This window comes from Tachyglossus aculeatus, chromosome 9 (genome assembly GCF_015852505.1).
Source record: "Tachyglossus aculeatus isolate mTacAcu1 chromosome 9, mTacAcu1.pri, whole genome shotgun sequence".
Lineage (NCBI taxonomy): Eukaryota > Metazoa > Chordata > Mammalia > Monotremata > Tachyglossidae > Tachyglossus > Tachyglossus aculeatus.
In genome coordinates, this window is record NC_052074.1 from 33,054,652 (window position 1) to 33,063,926 (window position 9,275).

The window sequence follows — 9,275 nt, forward strand, 5'->3', positions numbered from 1 at the left end:
GTCACACAGCAGACAAGTGGAAGAGCCAGGATTAGAACCCATGTCCTCTGACTCCCAAGCCTCTTTCCATTAATTCACGCCCTGTTGATTGTACACTCCTCAAGGGCGGTGATCATGTCTATCTTTTAGACTGTGAGCCCACTGTTGGGTAGGGACTGTCTCTATATGTTGCCAACTTGTACTTCCCAAGCACTTAGTACAGTGCTCTGCACACAGTAAGCGCTTAATAAATATGATTGATTATCCTACACATTGTAAGCACTCAATGAATGCCACGGACTCCACCGCAATTCTGTTCTGCCCTAAGGTGAGGTACAAACTATCCGTTCAGGTTCTCCTTCACCCCAACACTTCTCCACCTGACTACAGTGGCCCCCGGCCGGCAGGGAAGGCTGTAGACTGGAATTTTTAATAACCATCCTAGTAGGGAATGGCTAACAAACCACATGTAATAATAATAATAATAATAATAATAACAATAATAATAATAATAATGGCATTTGTTAAGTGCTTACTATGTGCCAAGCACTGTTCTAAGCTCTTGGGGGGATACAAGGTAATCAAGTTGTCCCACGTGGGGCTCACAATCTTAATCCCCATTTTACAGATGAGGGAACTGAGGCTCAGAGAAGTTATGTGACTTGCCCAAGGTCACACAGCAGACGTGGCTGAGTTGGGATTCAAACTCATGACCTCTGACTCCAAAGCCCATGCTCTTTCCACTGAGCCACGCTGCTTCTCTAAGTCTATAGCAGCAGCAGCGTGGCTCAGGGGAAAGAGCCCGGGCTTGGGAGTCAGAGGTCATGGGTTCTAATTGTCGGCTGTGTGACTTTGGGCAACTCACTTCACTTCTCTGTGCCTCAGTGACCTTATCTGTAAAATGGGGATGAAGACTGTGAGCCCCACGTGGAACAACCTGACCACCTTGTAGCCCCCCAGCTCTTAGAACAGTGCTTTGCACATAGTGAGTGGTAAACAAATGTCATTATTATTATTATTACAGAAAAATGAACCCTAGAACACAGTTGTTTGAGATACAAACTCTTTTTGAAGAACTCAGCACAGATGTATCATGGGGTGCATCTGATTTCTAGACTGCGAGCCCGCTGTTGGGTCAGGACCGTCCCTCTATGTTGCCGACTTGTACTTCCCGAGCGCTTAGTACAGTGCTCTGCACACAGTAAGCGCTCAATAAATACGACTGAATGAGTGAATGAATGAGGGATCCTGTTCTGCTGGGGGATCTTGGTGAGCTTCTCCTTACTGCATTTCTGAATTCCGTTTCAGAAAGACTCTGGTCTTTAGTATAAAGGAGCTTTCTAAAAAGGAATGCATAATACCCAAACGCTTACACACGAGGCCCAGAATTTTTAATTGACACAATCTACGGAAGGCACCGAGGCAGGGTCAAGGAATCATGTCAAAGAATAAAAGACTTAGAGACTGAAATGAAAAACTTAACGAACCCTTCTCCAAAATGTCTCCTCCGCCCTCCTGGGAAGCTTCGGAGTTCGGGAAACTGATACAATTTCTCCATCTAGTGGGCACGGATGTTCCTTTATTTTCTCAATGTTTCTCTATAAAATCCATCGTATCTGTCTGAAATTATTAAAATCAGGACAATACGACGGGTACCTTTCGTATACCTTTCAAAAGAGTGACCACGTCCCTTTGGGGAGTTTGGCACAGTCATTATGGTGATGTCTCACAGACAGTATCCTCTGATAGTCAAATCCCTTTGTTAGACCTTCCTTAGCGTCTTTATAAACTAACTTATAAACTAATCTTTATAAACTAAAACTAATTTGCCTTTCTGAACTTTTTGCTGGCACACATGAAAGCCCCGTGTAAAGAGCAATTGGCTTTCAGTGACCAAACCTGCTGCTGCTCAAAGTGCGATGCGCTTTTAAGGGAGCGGGGCCAGCGATGCAAGATTGACAGGATGGAGGGGGACTGGAAAGAGAAGACAGATAATAGACACCCACACAAACATTTGTCCGGTCAATGTCTTCCTCTTAGGACAACTGGGCCTAGTAGGATCCTAGCTCTGGAGTGACAACGGCTGCTAAGACGGCTACCAAGGTTTCCAGCCTTCTTCATTCATTCACTCAATCGTATTTATTGAGCGCTTACAGTGTGCAGAGCACTGGACTAAGTGCTTGCGAAGTACAAGTTGGTCTGCACACCTCGTTCCAGCAGCGTGGCTCAGTGGAAAGAGCCCGGGGTTTGGAGTCAGAGGTCGTGGGTTCAGATCCCGGCTCTGCCAACTGTCAGCTGTGTGGCTTTGGGCGAGCCACTGCACTTCTCTGGGCCCCTGTGACCTCACCTGTAAGATGGGGATTCAAACTGTGGGACAACCTGATCACCTTGTCACCTCCCCAGTGCTTAGAACAGTGCTTTGCACATAGTAAGCGCTTAACAAATACCATTATTATTATCATTATTATTATTACACACCATGAAAGAACAGATTTCAGCCCTAAGACCTGGAGTCCCAGCATGGGATGAGGGCAACCACCTACCCGCTCTGGCTATCCTACCCAGCTCCATCACCACCATGGTCCCAAGTGGGATTTTCAGCTAACTGATGCTTCAAAAAGTTTAGATAAACAGGTTAGATAAATAAGTAGTTCTGCCCTTAGGTTGGAAATCTGAAAACGTATTCAGATTTCCAACCTAAGGGCAGAACTACTGGTCACGCTAACCTATTTATCTAAACTTTTTGAGAACAGAGAATGTAAGCTGTTCACTCTGCTGACACGGAAGAAGATACTGATGCTATTTGGAACCACTTTGTCTGGTCTGATCTCCCATCCTCGTGTCTCTCTCCACTTCAATCCATACTTCATGCTGCTGCCCGGATTATCTTTGTCCAGAAACGCTCTGGACATATCACTCCCCTCCTCAAAAACCTCCAATGGCTACCGATCAATCTGCGCATCAGACAGAAACTCCTCACCCTGGGCTTCAAGGCTGTCCATCACCTCGCCCCCTCCTACCTCACCTCCCTTCTCTCCTTCTACTGCCCAGCCCGCACCCTCCGCTCCTCCACCACTAATCTCCTCACTGTACCTCGCTCTCGCCTGTCCCGCCATCGACCCCCGGCCCACGTCATCCCCCGGGCCTGGAATGCCCTCCCTCTGCCCATCCGCCAAGCTAGCTCTCTTCCTCCCTTCAAGGCCCTGCTGAGAGCTCACCTCCTCCAGGAGGCCTTCCCAGACTGAGCCCCTTCTTTCCTCTCCCCCTCGTCCCCCTCTCCATCCCCCCGTCTTACCTCCTTCCCTTCCCCACAGCACCTGTATATATGTATATATGGTTGTACATATTTATTACTCTGTTTATTTATTTATTTATTTATTTTACTTGTACATTTCTATCCTACTTATTTTATTTTGTTGGTATGTTTGGTTCTGTTCTCTGTCTCCCCCTTTTAGACTGTGAGCCCACTATCGGGTAGGGACTGTCTCTATGTGATGCCAATTTGTACTTCCCAAGCGCTTAGTACAGTGCTCTGCACATAGTAAGCGCTCAATAAATACGATTGATTGATTGATTGATTGATTGGTGCTGCAGACTGACAAAAAGCCTGGAAAAAAAAAAACAAGCCTACAAAAAACAATGAAAACCTTCACACAACCAAAGATTTGTACTTTGAACACAGAAGTGCTGTCTTTGAATTGTTTTCATGGTGCCGCCATTCAGTGATATACTAAAAGTATGTAGAAAGCCAAATTCAGCCATGTCTTAGGACACTATCAGGATGTAGTACTAATGAAGCATTAAGATCACGGTATAATAATAATAATAATGGTATTTTTAAGCGCTTACTATGTGCAAAGCACTGTTCTAAGCGCTGGGGGGGATACAAGGTGATCAGGTTGTCCCACGGGGGGCTCACAGTCTTAATCTCCATTTTACAGATGAGGTAACTGAGGCTCAAAGAAGTTAAGTGACTTGCCCAAGGTCACACAGCGGACCTTGGGCAAGTATACAGAATATACAGTATACAGAATTGTACTATTATTAAACAGTATGACACTATTATTATTATATAATTATATTATATATAATTGTATTATACATTCTATTATATATTTTATATACTATATATTAAATATAATTATATTATACAGTTATTATATTAACACTATTATTAAACACTAGAGAAACAGCGTGGCTCAGTGGAAAGAGCCCAGGCTTTGGAGTTAGAAGTCATGGGTTCAAATCCCAGCTCTGCCACTTGTCAGCTGTGTGACTTTGGGCAGGTCACTTCACTTCTCTGGGCCTCAGTTCCCTCATCTGTAAAATGGGGATTAAGACTGTGAGCCCCACGTGGGACAACCTGATCACCTTGTATCCCCCCAGTGCTTAGAACAGTGCTTTGCACATAGTAAGCGCTTAACAAATGCCATCATCATCATTATTATTATTATTAATATCTTATGTGGCTCTTCCTTCTCTGCCCCCCGGCCAATCAATCATATTTATTGAGCACTACATTTAAAACACTGTAATAAGCGCTGGGGACAGTACAACAGAAGCAGAGAAACAGTGTGGCCTAGTGGATACAGCATGGCCCTGGAAGTCAAAAGGACCTAGGTTCTAATCCCAGCTCTGACACCTGTCTGCTGTGTGACCTTGGTCTAGTCACTTAACTTCTCCGTGCCTCAGTTCCTAATCTGTAAAATGGGAATTAAGATGGTGGGCTCCATCTGGGACATGGGCTGTGTCCAACCTGTTTATCTTGCATCTACCCCAGCTTTTAGTACAGTGCCCGGCACAGAATAAGGGCATAGTCAGTATCTTTAATAAAAACAACAATTAGCAGACATGGTCGCTGCCCATAACAAGCTTATTCATTCATTCAATTGTATTTATTGAGCGCTTACTGTGTGCAGAGCACTGTACTAAGCGCTTGGGAAGTACAAGTTGGCAACACATAGAGACGGTCCCTACCCAACAGCGGGCTCAATAGAGACATTAAATATCGATCTCTGATGAAAATGCCAAATCTAGCTTTTTGAGGGATTCTACCAGTGTCACCTCGCAATAATGAAGAGACAAACAAAGTCTTGGTATAAAATCACCTCACCACAGTTTCATTGTGTGTTAGCTGCTTATGGGCAAAGAAAGTATCTACCAAATCTGTTAAACTGTACTCTCCTAACAGCTTAGGACAGCGTTCTGCACACAGTGAGTGCTCAATCAATCAATCAGTCATATTTATTGAGCGCTTACTGTGTGCAGAGCACTGTACTAAGCGCTTGGGAAGTACAAGTTGGCAACATATAGAGACGGTCCCTGCCCAACTGTGGGCTCACGGTCTAGAAGATAAAAATGATTGATGGACTACGTGGGGAGAGTTGAATGTACGGAGAGCTCCTGGGTGGAGAGCTAAAAATGTAAAAGCGATAGATGATTACATTCAAAATTAGGCAAATTGGAATTGTGATTGAAATCTGAGGGAAACATCAAGGAAAACTTGATGAGTTTTCATCAGGGAAATCTTGATAAATCTTGATAATCTACATTAATAATTTCAATCTAAGATTGAAATCTTAGGGAAACATCAAGGAAAACCTGATTACATAATCAAAAGGAAGCAGCATGGTCTGGTGGATAGAACATCATCATCATCATCAATCGCATTTATTGAGCGCTTACTGTGTGCAGAGCACTGTACTAAGCGCTTGGGAAGTACCAGTTGGCAACATACAGAGACGGTCCCTACCCAACAGCGGGCTCACGGTCTAGAAGATAAAAATGATTGATGGACTACGTGGGGAGAGTTGAATGCACGGAGAGCTCCTGGGTGGAGAGTTAAAAATGTAAAAGAGATAGATGATTAAATTCAAAATTAGGCAAATTGGAATTGTGATTGAAATCTGAGGGAAACATCAAGCAAAACTTGATGAGTTTTCATCAAGGAAATCTTGATCAATCTTGATAATCTACATTAATAATTTCAATCTAAGATTGAAATCTTAGGGAAACATCAAGGAAAACCTGATTACATAATCAAAAGGAAGCAGCATGGTCTGGTGGATAGAACATCATCATCATCATCAATCGCATTTATTGAGCGCTTACTGTGTGCAGAGCACTGTACTAAGCGCTTGGGAAGTACAAGTTGGCAACATATAGAGGCGGTCCCTGCCCAACTGTGGGCTCACGGTCTAGAAGATAAAAATGATTGATGGACTACGTGGGGAGAGTTGAATGCACAGAGAGTTCCTGCGTGGAGAGCTAAAAATGTAAAAGAGATAGATGATTAAATTCAAAATTAGGCAAATTGGAATTGTGATTGAAATCTGAGGGAAACATCAAGGAAAACTTGATGAGTTTTCATCAGGGAAATCTTGATAAATCTTGATAATCTACATTAATAATTTCAATCTAAGATTGAAATCTTAGGGAAACATCAAGGAAAACCTGATTACATAATCAAAAGGAAGCAGCATGGTCTGGTGGATAGAACATCATCATCATCATCAATCGTATTTATTGAGCGCTTACTGTGTGCAGAGCACTGTACTAAGTGCTTGGGAAGTACAAGTTGGCAACATATAGAGACAGTCCCTACCCAACAGTGGGCTCACAGTCTAAAACATGAGCCTGGGAATCAGAAGGACCTGGGTTCTAATTCTGGACCCACCATTTGTTTGCTCTGTGACCTTCAGCAAGCCACTTAACTTTTCCGTGCCTCAGTTACCTCATCTGTAAAATGAGGACTAAGACTGTGAGCCCCGAGTGAGACATGGACTGTGTCCAACCTGATTACCTTGCATCTGCCCCAGCCTTTAGGACAGTGTCTGGCACATCATCATAATAATAATGTTGGCATTTGTTAAGCGCTTACTATGTGCCAAGCACTGTTCTAAGCGCTGGGGAGGTTACAAGGTGATCAGGTTGTCCCATGGGGGGCTCACAGTCTTAATCCCCATTTTACAGATGAGGGAACTGAGGCCCAGAGAAGTTAAGTGACCTGCCCAAAGTCACACAGCTGACAATTCTCGCCTGTCCCGCCGTCGACCCCCGGCCCACGTCCTCCCCCTGGCCTGAAATGCCCTCCCTCCGCACATCTGCCAAGCTAGCTCTCTTCCTCCCTTCAAAGCCCTACTGAGAGCTCACCTCCTCCAGGAGGCCTTCCCTGACTGAGCCCCCTCTTTCCTCTCCCCCTCGCCCTACCTCCTTCCCCTCCCCACAGCCCCTGTATATATGTCCGTACAGATTTATTACTCTATTTATTTTACTTGTACATATTTACCATTCTATTTATTTTATTTAGTTAATACGTTTTGCTTTGTTGTCTGTCTCCCCCTTCTAGACTGTGAGCCTGCTGTTGGGTGGGGACCATCTCTATATGTTGTCAACTTGTACTTCCCAAAGCACTTAGTACAGTGCTCTGCACACAGTAAGTGCTCAATACAATTGAATCAATCAATCAATCAATCGTATTTATTGAGCGCTTACTGTGTGCAGAGCACTGTACTAAGCGCTTGGGAAGTACAAGTCGGCAACATATAGAGACAGTCCCTACCCAACAGTGGGCTCACAGTCTAGAAGGGGGAGACAGACAACAAAACCAAACATATTAACAAAATAAAATAAATAGAATAGATGTGTACAAGTAAAATAGAGTAATAAATATGTACAAACATATTTACATATATACAGGTGAGTGGCAGAGCCGGGATTCGAACCCATGCCCTCTGACTCCCAAGCCTGGGCTCTTTCCACTGAGCTGTGCGGCTTCTCTAATAATAAGAGATTATAATAATAATTATAATAATAATAATAATAAGCTTAATAATAAGCTTCTCTAATAGAGAAGCAGCGTGGCTCAGTGGAGAAGAGCACGGGCTTTGGAGTCAGAGGTCATGGGTTCAAACCCCGGCTCCGCCAATTGTCAGCTGTGTGACTTTGGGCAAGTCACTTCACTTCTCTGGGCCTCAGTTACCTCATCTATAAAATGGGGATTGAGACTGTGAGCCCCACGGGGGACAACCTGATCACCTTGTAACCTCCGCAGCGCTTAGAACTGTGCTTTGCACATAGTAAGCGCTTAATAAATGCTATTATTATTATTATTATTATAATAAGCACCTAAAAAATATCACTTCAAAAAAGAAAACAGGAGAGCTCATTTTTCGCAGAAGCTCCTAGAGGTTTGTGACTATGAAGGAAAAGTATTGCAAAGATGCCTAGGCGTTGCATAAAGTGAACCAGTCAGTACAATAAGGGGCAATCAATAAGAAAACTCGGTGTAGTATGAACTGTCAGCCTCTCTTAGACTGGAAGCTCCTTCAGGGCCAGAGACTCTGTCGAAAGATCAACTGTGCATTCTTTCCTAGCACCTCATACAGTGCTCCGGTTCTAATCCCAGCTCTGCTACTTGTCTGCTGTGTGACCTTGGGCAAGACACTTAACTTCTCTGAGCCTCAGTTAAATGGGGATTAAGACTGAGAGCCCCAAGTGAGACATGGACTGTGTCCACCATGATTAGATTACATCTATAATAATAATAATAATGGCATTTATTAAGCGCTTACTACGTGAAAAGCACGGTTCTAAGCGCTGGGGAGGTTACAAGGTGATCAGGTGGTCCCACGGGGGGCTCACAGGCTTCATCCCCATTTTACAGGTGAGGTAACTGAGGGACAGAGAAGTGACTTGCCCAAAGTCATACAGCTGACAATTGGTGGACGGGATTCGAACCCATGACCTCTGACTCCAAAGCCCAGGCTCTTTCCACCAAGCCATGCTGCTTCTATGCCAGCAACCGGCACAGTGCCTGGCACTTAGCAAGCAATTAAATATCACTGAAATCAATATATACCACTGGTATATATGTTTGTACATATTTATTACTCTATTTTTTTACTTTTTATTTATTTATTTGACTTGTACATAGCTATTCTATTTATTTTATTTTGTTAGTATGTTTGGTTTTGTTCTCTGTCTCCCCCTTTTAGACTGTGAGTCCACTGTTGGGTAGGGACTGTCTCTATATTTTGCCAATTTGTACTTCCCAAGCGCTTAGTACAGTGCTCTGCACACAGTAAGCGCTCAAAAAAAATGATTGATGATGATGATGATGATGATGATGATGACTGAAGTGATTTTTACACACTGTGTGCAATTAACTGGCAGTTTCATCAGCACACTCCCACACGCTGATAAAATCTCCCCATCAGAAATCAATCATATTTATGAACACTTTACTATGTGCAAAGCACTATTCTAAGCGCTTGGAAGAGAACAAAATATTAGGT